General features: G+C 37.2%; 1 long non-coding RNA gene across 1 annotated transcript in view; it reads right to left on the bottom strand.

The window, feature by feature from the left end:
- LOC110678491 overlaps window positions 1-17063 on the bottom strand; it is a 175783-nt gene that overhangs the window by 74741 nt on the left and 83979 nt on the right. Inside the window, exon 3 of the long non-coding RNA XR_002501659.1 lies at window positions 9148-9233. This is a non-coding gene — a long non-coding RNA (uncharacterized LOC110678491). The remainder of the gene's footprint in view (window positions 1-9147; window positions 9234-17063) is intronic.

The following is a 17063-nucleotide window of genomic DNA, read 5'->3' as shown; positions in this document are numbered from 1 at the left end:
ATGAACAAAAAATATCTTAAAGGGAAATAAAACACATTATGTTATATTTTTGTTTTATTATGTTCTATGGATAACGGAGCCTAACAAAATTATATCATAATATGATATGCATATCATATTCTGATAAAATTTTATTATATTTTTGTTACAAGCCTCTAGTCGGGAAAGTATATTCCTCGTGAATTCTTTGGAAGAATTCTTAAATATCTTTTTACGGGATAACACAAAATATAAAATTGAATTTTACAAATATCACTGATGTGCAGCGTATGAGACAAAATCACAAACTATGAAATTAATGAAAATCGTGATTATTGCGACCGATATCATTTCTGTAAAACAAGAATTTGCTAGGCCCCCCTAGGCCCCCTCCGGAAATAAGATCTAGCGACGCCAATGTTAACCAACTCTAGTTACCTTTGCAGCAAATTGATTACTCACGTTGATTTTGACTCTGAACATATCCTTGTTACGTTTAAAATATCCTTTGAAGCGATTCTCAATCCTACCAGCTCCACTTTCAATTATTTTTGACCTGACTGGAATACATATGAAACATACATCGATCGTTATCTAGATGTTATCATATATTTGAATGCTCATTCCATTGTTGAAGCAAGGAGCATTGCAACACCAAAATGTGAAGTATTCGAATCCGTGATTATAGACGATGATCTTAAGTTATTGAACGTAAGGGGAAGGCAATTTCAAAACACTAGCGATTCTGCCATGAAAATCATATGGCAGGATTTGCAATAAGAAATGAAAAAACGTTTTACCCAATTAAAAACAACAATTTGAAAAAAATATCATTGGACCCTGACTTAAAAGCCTTTTGAGAATTATCTTAAATTTTAAATAAAAAAAACTCAAGAGCATTATTGCTAACTAATTGCGAAGAAGCTCAAAAACCTGCTATGCAGTTTGAAAGCGCGCCCTTTTTCAATTTAGAACTTACTAGTCCAATATAAAATTACTCAGGACTTCAAAAACATTCTCAATTAAGAGAATGTTTTCGAAAATTCCTGAAAGAAGTGAGAACTATTATTAAAAAATTCAAAAACATGAAAGCCCCTGGCGAATGTAAATTTATACATCTTCATCAAGAAACTTCCAGAAAATAGCTTATCATTCTTAGTTCATATATATCACAAATGTTTTCAGTTAGCATATTTTCCTAACAAATGGAAAAATGACAAAGTTGAACCAATTTTAAAACCCGACAAAAATCCCGAAGAAGCTTCTAGCTATCATCCAATCAGTTTGAGTTCCTCCATCAGTAAACTCTTTAAAAAGGTCATTTTGAACAGAATGATGGTCCACATCAATGAAAATTCAATTTTTGGCAATAAACAGTTCGGATTCCACCATGGACATTCGACCACTCATCAACTTTTACGTGTAGGGGAAGTGGTGGAAAAATGAACAGGGGTGGTAAAATGAACACCGTGCCTTTTACCGAGAAAAAAAAATTTGATTGAATTTTTATCACGCATGGACGATTTAGCGCATAAATAGAAGTGTACGAGTTGATACGGAGATTAATTGAAGTGAAAATATCAACGAAAACTAAGATTTTAGAAAACCACGTTTGACGGTGACGTAACTTTTAGCTCGGGAGTCTTGAGGTTTTTCAGTGAGGTCAATATCGTTATGATATGATGTCAAATCTGATACCTTCAGATATCTTTTTGAATGGGTTACAACCATTAATGGATATATTTTCGGAAATGCAATGAAAATTTTCAAAAATATTTGTTTTGCCCATGTTTTTGGCATGATGTTCATTTTACCACCAACAGCTGTTCATTTTACCCACATAGTGCAGGTAAAATGAAAATTTGCATCGTTTTTTGTTAACGATAAAAATGTGTGAAAATTTAACTTTTTCAGTCTGAATTTGTGTCGCTGCTATAAATAATATCCCTATTCTTGATGTTTTGCGATAGAACTATACCAAATCCTCGTTTTTCTATCAGAAACAAGATGATATCCTTAAGGTGTTCATTTTACCACCCCTTCCCCTAACAAATTTGATCCGTTCCAGCAAATCTGAAGGCTATTCTACTGGTCTTGCTCTTCTAGACAGTGTTTGGCATGAAGGCTTGGTTGTAAAATTTAAAAACTTTAATTTTCCAACATACATTGCTAGAATAATTCAAAGTTATCTGTCAAATCGTACACTTCAAGTTAATTATCAGAACTCCAGATCTGAGAGGCTTCCTGTAAGAGCTGGTGTTCCTCAAGGCAGCATTTTGGGACCAATATTAAACAATATTTTCACATCTGACTTACCTGAGTTACCTCAGGGATGTCAAAAATCCTTGTTTGCGGATGACACAGGTCTCTCCGCCAAAGGACGAAGCTTGCGTGTCATCTGTAGTAGATTGCAAAAGAGTTTGAATACGTTTTCTTCATACTTGCAAAAATAGATGATTTTTCCTAATGCTTCCAAAACTCAACTAATAATATTCCCACATAAACCAAAAGCTCTTTATTTGAAACCCTCAAGTAGACGTGTTGTTACGTGCATCCACTTATTAACAGAAAATAGAAACTTTGTCTTAAGAACCAGCTTTTGATTTTCAAACAAATTTTAAGCCAGCCATTTTGTATGTTGTACCAATATGGACTAGCTGTTGTAATACCAGGAAGAAAGCTCTGCAAAGGATTCAAAATAAAAATTTTAAAATGATTCAGAAACTCCCTCTCTGGTATAGTACTTATGAGTTACATAGAATACCCAATGTTCTAACATTGAAAAATATAAGTGGACGAAAAACCCGAATTTAGTACTATACCATTTAATTCCACTAGAGTTTGTATCCTTTGACACATACGCTTTTTTCGACCTCGGGACTCGACCTGAAGAAAACCATCGTATGCACACATAATGTGTGCATTAGAGTGAAGCAAATTTTAAAATTTTAGCTCCCCTATGCTTAAACGATTTTAATTATGGTAAATAGCATCCTCCAAGTTAGAAGTGATTTCGAAGAAATTTGACTGTGCACACGTTATTTGAAGTTTATATAGAGATTACTATGGAAAACGTCAATATTTTGTGATCAGCCCTCTATCTCTTGATCATAATATTTTATAGAAAGGTGAACAAACTCATCTCATGTCAAAACTTCCCAGCTACAACTTTGCCGAAGGCCACTTTTTGATTAGACGTCAGGATAAATTGTTATTCATCGTCATAAAGTTGGTTTGCATGTAGCTTGCTTCACCAACTGTTCGGCAGGCAACAGTGGTGCTTCTGGCGGGAAGAACAGATCAAAATAATCCAGGCTACTATATTCTACAGCAAAAAAGCAGTGTTGCTCTGAAAGTAATTGAATGATCATCTCAGCATGATTTTGACTTTGTTATCAATAATAACAATTTATCCTGACGTCTAATCAAAAAGTGGTCTTCGGCAAAGTTGTAGCTAGAAAGTTTTTACATGAGATGAGTGTGTTCCCTTTTCCCTAAAATATTATAACGAGCAGTTAGAGGAATGAACACAAAAGGTTTGCTTTTTCCATAGTAATTTCCATATAAACTTCAAATAGCGTGTGCACAGTCAAATTTCTTCCGAATCATTTCAAATTTTGGGAGAATCATTTTCATCAAAATTGACATCGTTTAAGCATAGGGTAGCAAAAACATTAAAATTTGCATCAGTCTAGTGTGCATGCGATGTTTTTCTAAAAGTCGTGTCTAGTACACGTCAACACTGAAGACTGCCTTACAGTTGAGGTCGAAATCTACTCTAGTGGAAATAAATGGTATAGTTCTAAATCCGTTTTTTCATCCACTCATAGGTATTTTACTAAACAGCTCGAAGATTTATTATCGTCGGAAAAAGTGTCAAATAAAATAACTATTAATTTTAAATAAAAATCGTTAGGTTAAGTAAAGTAAAAACGTTTTTTCTCTCTCTGGTGAAATCAACTGGTTGAACAGGTGAAAATTCTGAACTACTACGACAAATGAAATGCAATATGCTGTCTACAAAATGTTAGTAAATGCTTGATCTAGTTTTACCAAATTAGGTTGGTAGTGTTTTCTAACACAGAAAATTTAGATATAAGAAATGAATATAATGTTTGGAATGATACTAGCAAAGAATTTAAAAAAATGCCAATTTTAAACAACCCGACATATTTATTCCAATATCGCATAGAAATTTCGTACCCTACGCTTAACCATCCCATTCACAAGCATCCACTCCAGGGAAGAAAAAACCTTTGAAATGAGACCCCTGCGGTGATAACCGACCCACACGCAGCCACCATCCAGTGTCAAGTGACAAAGGATAGATTGAATAATACTGATGGGATGGTAGTACTCGAAACGAGCGATATAAATTACCGTTAAGGACATATAGGATAGAATCCCTGTCATGGCAGGGAAGATGGCTTCTTCACGCATACAGACAAATTCAGCCAGCGGATTGCGCTTTTTCTCAAATTATGCAACTTACCTGTAATAAATCACAGCCAAATTGCTAACACGCCATAAGAACAGGATTACTTTTCCATCTTAATCGTTTTCTCAACTGATAATGCCCGAAATCTGACGATTCGTGGTCATTTTCAACACGTATGACGAGTATTTTGGTGCTTGTTTTGATTAATCCACCGGCAAATTAAGGACACTTTTCACTTGATTTTCTATCTCTTGCTAAACGTAGGACGTCCAACACAATTTACTTTCACTTATTGTAGTTTATAGAACACGTAGCAGTAAATTTCTGGTAGAAATAACACAAAACTTTGCAAAACCGTGGTCAAAACAATCACGCTATCACAATATTTCACTTTTTTTATTTTTTTATTTTTTGTCCACTTTCGCTGTTGCAGTGTTATCAGTATCGTTGGAAGTTTTGTACGACAACCGGCAATTTAAAAGCGAATTGAAAAACAAACGCTGACAACAAACATAATATGAACTGGCAACGATGTACATTTGATTCATATTTTACTACTACTCAGAAATAAGAGAATAATGTTGTGCCTACCACTACATTTACATTAAAATTTGTGGATTCAACGGAGTTTCACCTTAAAACTTCCTCCTCTGCGCTTCCAACAGAAGACCCCTGCTACACTTGAAAGTGCGATAAATGTGGAAAATCGGAAACGGCTAGCAAGAGGAGAGGTACGGAACCATCATTTGGGCGCCGATTGCCACGTAGTTGATTGAACTACAAATTATCCAGCGCAGTTTTGTAGGTACTCGTACTCCAACAGTTGGCACTGACAGACTGGAGACATACTGAGGCAGCCAAATTAACAAGCAGTTCAAGAAGTCGAGCACTCTGAGATTAAATAATAAGTAGACAAAAAAATAATAAGACAAAAGCAATAGTTTTAACAAGATTAGCAATCAAAAGATTTCAGAAAAACACTGAAAAATTTCATATTTTCCTGTTTCCGGTTATACAAATGAACATTGAAAAATAAGAAAACTCTTCTACTCTTAGAATCTGTGTCGCTTGTTCATTGGTCATCGAAATCTAGAGATTTTTCGTAATTCCTTGGGGGACCGACCCGTAGCCATAACCCACGTAAATATCTCAGACTACAGATTTTTTCACGTTCGGCTAATCGCTTTTCGAAGCAATACCTTGATGAGAGTCTGTTGTGAAAAAATGAAACAAATTGGTACAGCCGTTTTTGAGTAATGAGCATTTTTGTTTATGGTACCAACCCAGCCGAAAAAGTTCTTGAAAGTTTAAAAAAAAAACATCAAATTGTAATTTTAAGATTCCTTGGAGTCAACTCATCATATTTGTATGATTTTTTTATAGAAGCTACTTATTACCTGACATTGAAAAACCCACATTTTTTGTGTAATTGACTAAAAACAAAAACTGCTTGAAAATATAAACAAGTAGTGTCAGTCCACCAAAGAATATCGGAATATATTTGAAACAGATTCTGAAAACATTAAAGTGTTCGACAACTTGTGAAAAAAATGGTTCAAAAATATTGACAAACAATAAGTTATCGCAATTGATCTTTTGTGGTTAAAAAAATGAAGCTACTGATAAAAGGATAATTTTGTACGGAAAATTTCCAATAATATGGTGCTTATTTTCAATATTATTAAGATATTTTTTAATTGTTGAAATTTATTTCTGATTTTCACTACAATTTTTGAAAAAAATATTTGGAAATGTTATTTTGTTATTTTTAATATATAATGCTTAACCAATTGCTGCTTGTTTTTGAATTATTTAATTGGCGGTTTTTATATAAACTACTGCTAGTTATCCCTTTCCTAGGGCACGCTAATATTTTTCCCAACATACTGATGTGCCATACCGTACAGACTGAACTGGACGACTTTCCGATGGGATGGTATGAAGTGCCGAAAAAAAACCGACGGGAAATCGTCACATAAATTATTCATCACTTGGAAAGTAAACATAGTAGTCGCCAGCAGCCATGCATAGGGACCAGAATGAAATATTCGGTGTGTCCGATGAGTGAGTTCGGAAACATTGCTGCGAACATGTTGCGGCATAATGAATGGCATTATGATTGAGGAGAACGGAGCATGTTAGCTCTATCTCCTGCTTCATATGTGTGGTCCTGCTCTGCTGCGGTAATGTGTGACGTGCATGATTGATAACCAATCGCTTCACAGATGTGTTTGTAACTTTGGAAATTTGAAGTGTATTTTGAGAGACGACGAACATGTTAGTTTTCTAGTTACTTTCATATTACCAATTTTGGCCATCGATTTACATATTATAACGTTTTCCTTACGAATTTAAGAGGCTTTTTTCAATTCACAATGTGATTTTTGAAAGCTTATTTTTTATCTATTATGAGCGCTAAATGTTGTGTTTCGGGATCAGTCGGAACAGTGAAAAACGTGGTTTTACACAAATTACTTAGAGAAAATTTATTCACGTCTTCACTACTCTACGGTTCACGGCAAAAGAGACCGAGTTATGCTCGAGTAACGCGCAGGTTGCTGTGATTGAAAATTTGATTGTTAATAGTTACAATTCTAAATTCAAATTTAGCACGGTGTGCTACGATCACACCTAACACTAGATACTCAAGTTCATCTGACCATTTTTTCGGAACCCCTCTCATCGTGACAACATGTCTACTTGGAAGGTTTCAAATAAAGGGTTTATAGTTTATGTGAGTATATTACAAGTTTAGTTTAAGAAGCAGTGGGAGAAATCTTTCATTTTTGCAAGTATGAAGAAAATATATTCAAACTTTTTTGCAATCTACTACAGATGACACGCAGGCATTGTCCTTTGGTGGAGAGACCTCTGTCATCCGCAAACGAAGATTTTTGACATTCCTGAGCAGTGTTATAAACATTCGACCTTTTTTGCAACGTTTGTTTCGTTGCCATGGTTTGCAGTCGTTTTATTGTTATACATTCGTCCGCTACCGTCACCTCTCACATACAGGACGGACAGTAGATTGAAAATCGAGAATATTGTTTTCCTCTAAGGTTCACAACTACATCTACACTAGGGCACCCATACCATTGGGCGTGATAACCACTATTACGAAAAATGTCAGAAACAAACAAAACCCTGATGTTTCCAACCGAAGCTGTTGTTATCATTGAATTGACATCTTTCTTCCCGACATTCGTTTGATCGCTCATGTTGTGAATGTTTGGGAAGCGCTGCCGAATATCAACGAAAACGTGTTGACTACCGTGATTGTTAACAACTCTGTTCCAGAGGTAACTTAGGTAATTCAGATGTGAAAATATTGTATAATGTTGGTCCCAAAATGCTGCCTTGAGGAACACCAGCTCTTATAGGAAGTCTTTCAGACTTGGAATTTTGATAATTTACCTGGATTGTACGATTTGACAAAAAAAAACTTTTTAATATTCTTACAATGTACGTTTGAAAATTAAAGGTTTTCTATTTAACAATCAAGCCTTCATGTCAAACACTGTAGAATGCTTTTTCTATGTCTAGAAGAGCATGACCAGTAGAATTGTTACGAAGCAAGACCTTTATTTGTTGGAACGAATCAAATTTGTTACAAGTAAAAGTTAATGAGTGGTCGAATGTCCATGTCGGAATCATAACTGTTCATTGGCAAAAATTGACTTTTCATTGATGTGGACCTTCATTCTGTTCAAAATGACCTTTTCGAAAAGTTTACTGATGGAGGAAAGCAAACTGATTAGACACTAAAGTTTCTGCAGGATTTTTGTCTGGTTTTAAAGTTGGTACAATCTTGGCATTTTCCCATTTTTCAGGAAAACTGCCAACTGCTAACATTTGATAAGCTACTTTCTGGAAGTTTCTTGATTGAATGAAAACATTTGTTAAATATATCAACTAAAAATGATAAGCTACTTTCTGGAAGTTTCTTGATTGAATGAAAACATGTTTTCTGCTTATAATCCAGGTATCAAATGGGCTGTTCAGTAACAAGTTTCAAAAAAGTAATCTCTAAGTTAAAAGCACTGACTTTTTGCCATCCAAAGTTATTTCCATACATTTTCAAGCTCTTCCAAAACATGTAACATTCCGCAATTTTACGCATGACTGCGTTTATCTGTAAATAATACCTCAAAATTGCAATGTAATCCATTTATGGCACGACAACCTCTTTACTAGCGGACCCATGTGTAGAGCATATACAACGGTGAACATAAAAAAAACTTTCAAATGACACTGTGAAGCCAACCGGTGAATGGAGGGATTATCAAATTTCGCCTAGCGGCAGCCAAGTTAAAGGTATGACAGCAACATGTGGCATTCGCGCGCAGTCCCAAGCTTTGCCTCGATCACATTTCATCGGGCTTTTCTGGGTGGCAGAGACAGATAAGATGGATTTGACATTACGACGACGAGACGCCACTTTGTGCACATGTGTGTGACATCGGAGCGTCGTCGCTTTTTCTCCCGGGAAGACCAAGTTTCGTCATAATACGTTTTTTTTGACTGGGGTACACAGCCTACGCACATGTTACTTATTCGGAATGGTGATGCGATGATGGATGCGTTCCATAAACCGACCACCAATTTCCGTAATCCTTTCAGAGCCTGAATTCATGTCTAAATTCATAAAGATCTTACACGGTCGTCGGTGGATTCCTTCGATAAAAGAAAATTCCGCCAACGCCGTCATTATTTTTGCCACATCATCTTACCTTCATTAGTCGTTCATTTCTCGAATCTCCTCACGTTCTCAGGACGACTTTGTTTGCGAGCCACGAAGATTTGTTGGAACAGTTTCCTGGTGGAATAGAGGAGAAAATAAAGAGAATATTAATAAAGCGAATTAGCACAATGTGTCTGTCTGTACTCTATTTATACGGTACGGGCTGTTGGATGTCCAGCTATGCCTAAACTACACTACATAAAGCATACGTTCATGGGCCAACTAGGGCTATGTTGGAAGTTGTTTTCACAGAGGAACGCCATTCATTTGATACGATTAGACATGGCTCGGTGAAAAGGAAAACAAGAAAATAAACCAGAACGGACGGATAGCCAGTTGCATGCAGGACGAATGGCCAAGGGACTCCCAGTGCTCCAACATACCCCGGAAACACTTCTGCAAAAAAGGTTTTATGTTCTTGTGTTTATAGCGAGACCGTTTTTTTTTCGTCATGGCATAAAAAGAAAATTATCTGATGAGGGAGGAGGGGCTGTGCTAATGCATTATCAGTACGATAGCTAGTCGAAAAACGGCTCCAACCATCACTGCAGGATCAGTACTTTAAAATCGTTTTTACTCATTCCTTTTTGCAAATTCTGCCATATAATTTTCATATCAGAATCGCGAGTACATTGAAATTGCTTTTTTCATGTTTTAGGGTGGGACACGGATTTGAGATTGATGTTTTTAACACTAGGAACAACGCGATCAAAAAAGTAACGTGAAGCCCCTGGATCAAAAACGTTTAAATGGGTTCTCGACTATATCTCAGCGATAGCTCCGATATTTCATTGAATAGATAAATTTCAGTATTACAGCGAATAATGCAGATATTTTGGTTTCTTTTTTTGAATTTCTTTATTAGTATCATTCCAAACATTACATTCATTTCTTATATCTAGGTGTTCTGTGTTATTAGACAACACTAGTTTGGTAAAACAAATTTAAGATTTTATTAACATTTTGTTAACAACATATTACATTTCATTTGCCGTAGCAGTTCAGATTTTTTACAGGTGAGTTGATTTCACCTGCTTAAAAGGGAAAAAATTTCGTTTTTAATTTACTTAACCTAACTTAACCTAAACATATAACGCATTAATCGTGGCAATAGAAGATTATAAAGATTTTTGCCTGAAATAATTAATTTTTTTTTTGACATTTGTTCCAATGTTTCAACATTGAATATTCTATGTAACTCAATGGCATTATACCAGGGAACCAGGGAAGCTTCAGAATCATTTTCAATTTTTTTTTTTGAATTCTCTGCAGAGCTCCTGGTATTACAACAGCTAGTCCATATTGGTACAGCATACAACATGGCAGGCCTGAAAATTTGTTTGAATATCAAAAGCTTGTTCTTAAGACAAAGTTTTGATTTTCTATTAATAAGGCGATAGATACATTAAACATATTTGTTACATTTGGTTTGAATGCCCTCAATGTGATTTTTGAAAGTTAAATTCTTATCTAGCATGAGCCCTAGATACTTAACTTCATCTGACCAATTTATTGGAACTCCTCTCATCGTGACAACATGTCTACTTGAAGGTTTCGAATATAGAGCTTTTGGTTTTTGTGGGAATATTATTAGTTGAGTTTTGGAAACATTAGGAGAATTCTTACATTTTTGCAGGTATGATGTAAAAATATCCAATCATTTTTGCAATCGACTACAGATGACACGCAGACTTCGTCCTTTGGCAGAGAGGCCTGTGTCATCCGAAAACAAGGATTTTTGACATCTCTGAGGTAACTCAGGTAAGTCAGATGTGAAAATATTGTATAATATTGGTCCCAAAACACTGCTTTGAGGAACACCAGCTCTTACAGGAAGTCTTTCAGACCTGGAGTTCTGCTCATTAACCTGAAGTGTACGATTTGACAGATAACTTTGAATTATTCTAACAATGTATGTTGGAAAATTTAAGTTCATGCCAAATACTGTCGAATGCTTTTCCTATGTCTAGAAGAGCAAGACATTCTACTGGTCTTCAGATTTATTGGAACGGATCAAATTTGTTACACGTAAAAGGTGATGAGTGGTCGAATGTCCATGACGGAATCCGAACTGTTCATTGCCAAAAATTGAATTTTCGTTGATGTGGACCTCCATTCTGTTCAAAATAACCTTTTCAAAAAGCTTACTGATGGAGGAAAGCAAACTGATTGGACGATAACTAGAAAATTCCATCATCGCCAGGAGCTTTCATATTTTTGATTTTTTTAATAATAGTTCTCACTTCTCCCAAATCAGTCTACCAGGAATTTTCGAAAATGTTTTCTTGGTTGAGAATATTTTCTTAGTCCTGAGTAACTTGGTTTTCAATTGGACTAGTAAGTCCTAAATTAAAATTGTGTGCGCTATCAAACTGCATAGCAAGTTTTTGAGCTTTTTCGCAATTAGTTAGTAATAATTTGTTTCCCTCTTTCAATGCCGGTATTGGCTTTAGAGGTTTTTTTTTCAAAATTTTAATAATTTCCAAAAGAGCTTAGAGCCAGTGTCCAATTGAGAAATTTTATTTTCTAAATTTTTGTTTCTTAATTGTGCAAAACGTTTCTTGATTTCTTTCTGCAAATCCTGCCATATAATTTTCATAGCAGGATCGCGAGTGCGCTTGAAATTGCCGGATATAGTGTTTAAGATCATCGTCTATGATCACGGAATTTGTTAAAGTTTCAAGAGCATTGTCAATATCTGGTTTTGTTTGTGAAGATATGTTAACATCAAGATTAGAGTCAATATATGTTTCATATATATTCCAGTCGGCTCGAAAATAATCGAAAGTCGAGCTGATAGGATTGAGAATCGCTTCTTGGGATATTTGAAATGTAACAGGGACATGATCAGAATCAAAATCAGCATGAGTAATCAGTTGGCTACAAAGATGACTAGAGTCGGTTAAGACCAAATCAATCGTAGATGGATTTCTAGAAGAGGAAAAACATGTATGGCAATCAAGGAATTTAATTGAGAAATATCCTAAAAAGCACTCATCAAATAAAATTCTGCCGTTGGAATTACTTTGAGAATTATTTCATGACCGATGGACTTCAAAATGACAATGAATTTTGACTTATTGCGAGTCAATTTTCGCAAGTCAGTTTGGAGCAAATTAACTTGCCGTCCAAAGCATTGAAAAGGCAAATAGGCAGCTATGGAAGTATATTTACCAAGCTGTGTTTCAACTGAAACACCTAAAGTTTCAAAAACTTTAGTTTCAAATGACGAAAACAATTGATGTTTTATACGCATATGAATAAATTATCATTCAGAATAATTATTGCAACTCCCCACATGTCCCCATCAAGTCGATCATAACGATAAACAAAAAAGTTAGGATCTCTTTTGAGATTGGATCCAGGTTTCAAATACGTTTCAGTAATAACCGCTATATGTACATTGTTAGCTGTAAGAAAATTAAACAGCTCGTCCTCTTTACCATTCAGAGTACGAGCATTCCAATGTAAAATATATAAATTATTATTTATTGGATCCATTACAAAAACGTGATTCAATAACAATTTGATTAGTAAATTTTACACCGACTTAGACTGCTTCAGTGGCTTTGAACATTGCATCAATCATTAGATTCAATTGTTCAGTTAGAAAATTAAAATCAGAGGCAGACATAACACTTGAAGTGGGAACATTTGATGATTTTCCGTTAGAATTTTCGGTAGACGAAGAGGCGGACGGCAGGGTTTTTTTCATTTGATTTTAATTAATTAGAACGGGTACTCGTAGTATGAAAAAGGGGAGGAGTTCAAATTACCTGCTACAATATCGGCAAAGGATTTTCCTTGGGTAGATACATTCGAAATTAAAAGATTCGAACGGCTACCCGACAGAATAACATTAGTTTGTGAATGAGCATGATTATAATCCATCTGATGGGTATGATTCCTATTCAAGCGATCGTTACCCAAGTAACACAATTGGTCATAAATATGTTCATAATACACCTTTCGTACATAACCGCTGTTTTGGTTCGAATGTCCAATACCAAATTTCATGCACATTTATAACCGAAAAAGCGCAAATCTGAAGGCTTTTAAAACATCTTCCTCGTCTCAACAGATGTTTTACAATACATATTTCATACTTCTGGAAGCATTCTGATTAGTTTTATCAAAGTTATATAATACATAATAGACACCAGTATGTTATAACCAAGATATTTAGACGTAATCTAGAATGAGAGAATACAAGCACATATTGTGATTTGCTTGAAATATGTTGACAGCTGAATAAATCGAAAACAAAACAAAAATAAACAGTGATTTCAATTGCAAGTACCTTGATCAAAACAAAAATCATGAAGCATATTATTTCTTCTAACTAGTTTCAAATAAGCAAAAATAAGACGACTTTCGTGTACTAAGTGTATGATATTTTATGTGCCGGGTTAGATTTGCAGTGAAATTGAGTGTTGTACTCATTGATTATTAACGCGCCGTTCATTAGATGCGCAATTGCAATTCGTGGTGCGTGAAATCAATCAAATTGTGTTGATTTTTTGTCTGAACGGCAGTCGAGAAGCATGGTGACCCCTACCAGAAGTGTACAGTGCAAATGAAAAGTGTTTGTAATGGTTATTTATAATATACCTATGGCAATTCGATGTGTTTTCTTATTAATACAAATGTGGTGCTCAAAATATACTAAACCTAAAGATGGGGTCGAACTAATACTTGGTTTCCGTGCTAGAAATCGTCATTGTATTGGCGTTAATTTGTGAATTGCTCGCTTTAAAAATTGTACATTTATTATTATTTTGAACGGTAATGTATTACGTCATTGCTTTGGTAGAGATAGAAGAAAAAAAAATGTTGTGTTCTGAATGACGTTACGGTTTACGTATAAAATACATGTCCACAACAGCAAATTCACAAGCTCGAAGCATGCTGTTTCACTCATCTACGATGCCAAATATCGTCGTTGAAACTGTTCATTCACCATAGATAGCACCTGGCGCGTTTTATTGGATAAACTATTTTTGTGAGTATTTTCTGTAATTTTCGTTTGCATGAATTATCATTTTGCTTGAATGTTCGCAACAATTTTTCATTGACTTCAATCTACAATTAACTGCATCCAAATTCGAAGAGCACCTGTTGACATTCAGCCAATGCTAAATATGTTCTACAACTGACAGAAAAAATCATCATTATAACATCTTCATCACAACAGATCAATATGGGATGTGCTAAATATGTTTTATTTTTGTTGAATCCAATGATCGTGTTTTCAGGAGCATCTTTATAACTAAAACTACTTCGATGAATTTTTGGTTGTGTGGAAAGATTTAGCCAAGTGATATATACATAAATTGACCAGGAATATAACACGAATGGCATTTCTAGTTTGCCAGATTATTATGTTTTTCGTAAACATCTTGTTGGGATTTGACCTTAAATGCACTGATCTGTATTATATCGCACAATACTATTCCATGACCTGTCTATTAGCGTTAGTTGTCATTGAAATCCAGTCAGGAAATGAGAGCAAATAAACTGTCACTAAGTTGTGAGCAAACGAACAAGTAAGAAGTGTTTTCTTTGCTCGGTATCTCGTCCGGAGTTTCTACTACGAATCCTCGTGCAAAGCTGTCGGTTATAGCAGTTTGGCGACGATAACGGAGAAATCCTACGCGAAGGACGGTGGAACCGACCCGGGACGGTGAAAGTCTGCGTTACCGGAAGATTCACCGGGAAGGCCGATTCCGAAGGAGAATTTCATCTACGAAGGAGAACGTGCCATTTCTAACCTCACTAGCGTTACGAAAGGGGGCACTCCCGGACGACGACGGTCGCGGTCGAGACGACGGTGTGATTTGCTGAAACAAATACACGTATAGCTGCGTACAAACGAAAAACAGTGTGTGTACCAGCTGAAGTGCGACGGGAAGTTGTTGCTGTGTGGACGTTCCATGTTGCTGCTGCTGCAACGATCGATCGACGACCGTGTTTGTGCTACTTGCTACTGCTGACATCCAACGTAGACAATGTCGGACGATGAAAGAGACGATGCTGCTAGGGCCGCCGAGGCCGCGGCCGCCGCCGCTGCCACCGCCGCCGCCCCTGCTGCTGGTGGTGATCCTGCCGCCGCTGCTGCTGCTTTTCCGCCACCCGTTGCGCCTAATTTCGCCATGGAACCATTCGAGAAGGAGAACGGAAAGTGGGCGAGATGGGTGAAACGTTTGGAGGGCGGGTTTCGGATGTTTGTTGTGCCACCAGATCGCCATAAAGACTACCTCCTACACTATATGGGGCCAACGACGTACGATTTACTATGTGACCATATGAGCCCGATCGAGCCGGAGACGAAAACGTACGCCGAGATCGTTACTGCTTTAGGCGCATTTTTCGACCCGGAGCCGCTTGAAATGGTGGAAGTGTGGAAGTTTCGCAACCGCACACAGAAGGAGAGAGAAACCGTAAAGGAATTCGTGACGGAGCTACAACGGGAAGCGAAGTTCTGCAAATTCGGCAATTACCTGAAGAACGAGCTACGCAACCAGCTGGTGTTCGGGTTGCGGTCGAAAAGGATTCGGTCGCGACTAATTGAGGAGAAGAACCTGATATTTGAGAAGGCCCTGGACATTGCACTCTCGATGGAAGCGTCGGGTGAAGGAGCGGAGGTTCTCGAAAAGCGATCACACGACGTGAACTACACCGAGCGGCGATCTTTCAAGGTAACTAACACTACTAAAAAGAAATGTTATCGATGTGGAAGTGAGGCCCACTTGGCGAGTGTATGTCGTCACAAAGAGACCGTCTGTGCTTTTTGCAATATCGAAGGACATCTCAAACGAGTGTGCCTCAAATTCCAATCGCAGGGGGGACAATCAAAGAAGGGTAAATATATTCAAAAGAAAACGAAAACTAAAATGCATACGAATCTGGTTGATAAGGGTAGCAGTAGTGAGGAGGAAAGGGAAGAACAGAGTGAGTCAGAGGTAGATGAAGTTCTTACTCTTGAGATTTGTAAAGTTGAAAAGTCAAAATCATTGTCCAAAATTGTGCTACCGCTGAATGTAAACAAGCGGGTCATTCAATTCGAGGTAGATTGTGGGTCTCCCGTTTCGCTCATGAGCCTTGCCGACAAGGGGGTCTACCTGGACGGGCTGCCGTTGCTCAAGACCGACGTGGAGCTGATCAGCTACTGCGGAAATAAGATCGAGGTTTGTGGTTATGTGAAAGCGGAGGTACAACATAATGGTAATTCGAACTCGTTGCGCTTGTTTGTTGTAAATTCTGATCGTCATCCTTTGCTGGGCCGTGAGTGGATGAGGGAGCTAAACGTTGACTGGAATGAAATCATAAGGAATCCGGTGTCTTGCGTGGGAGCTGTCGCGGTTCGTACTCCTGAGAAACCGTTGTCTGGTGCTGTGAAGGATTTGATTGAACGTTTTCCTCGGGTGTTCGATTCGTCGGTGGGTACGATTAAGGGTTTCCAGGCTACGCTTCATGTTAAACCGAACAGCAAACCCGTTTTTATAAAAGCGCGTACTATTCCCTTCGCGATTCGGGACGCTGTGGAGCGTGAAATCAAGAGTATGGTAGAAAGCGGAATTCTGAAGAAGGTGGAACGTAGTGCTTGGGCAACTCCAGTGGTTCCCGTTATGAAGTCAGCGGACCGAGTGCGTTTGTGCGGAGACTATAAGGTGACAGTCAACAAATGCATCCTGGTCGACGAACATCCATTGCCGACCATTGACGAGCTGTTCTCAAATATGGCCGGTGGCAAGAAATTCACGAAGCTGGATTTGGCACAGGCCTATCTGCAAATGGAAGTACGAGAAGAAGATCGTGAACTACTAACCCTGAATACACATCTGGGCCTCTATCAGCCAACGCGCCTGATGTACGGTGTGTCGTCCGCGCCGGCGATTTTCCAGC

Source organism: Aedes aegypti, chromosome 3, assembly GCF_002204515.2.
Source record: "Aedes aegypti strain LVP_AGWG chromosome 3, AaegL5.0 Primary Assembly, whole genome shotgun sequence".
Classification (NCBI taxonomy): Eukaryota; Metazoa; Arthropoda; class Insecta; order Diptera; family Culicidae; genus Aedes; species Aedes aegypti.
Note: the sequence above shows the minus strand (reverse complement) of the source record. Positions and strands in the feature narration are given on the sequence as shown.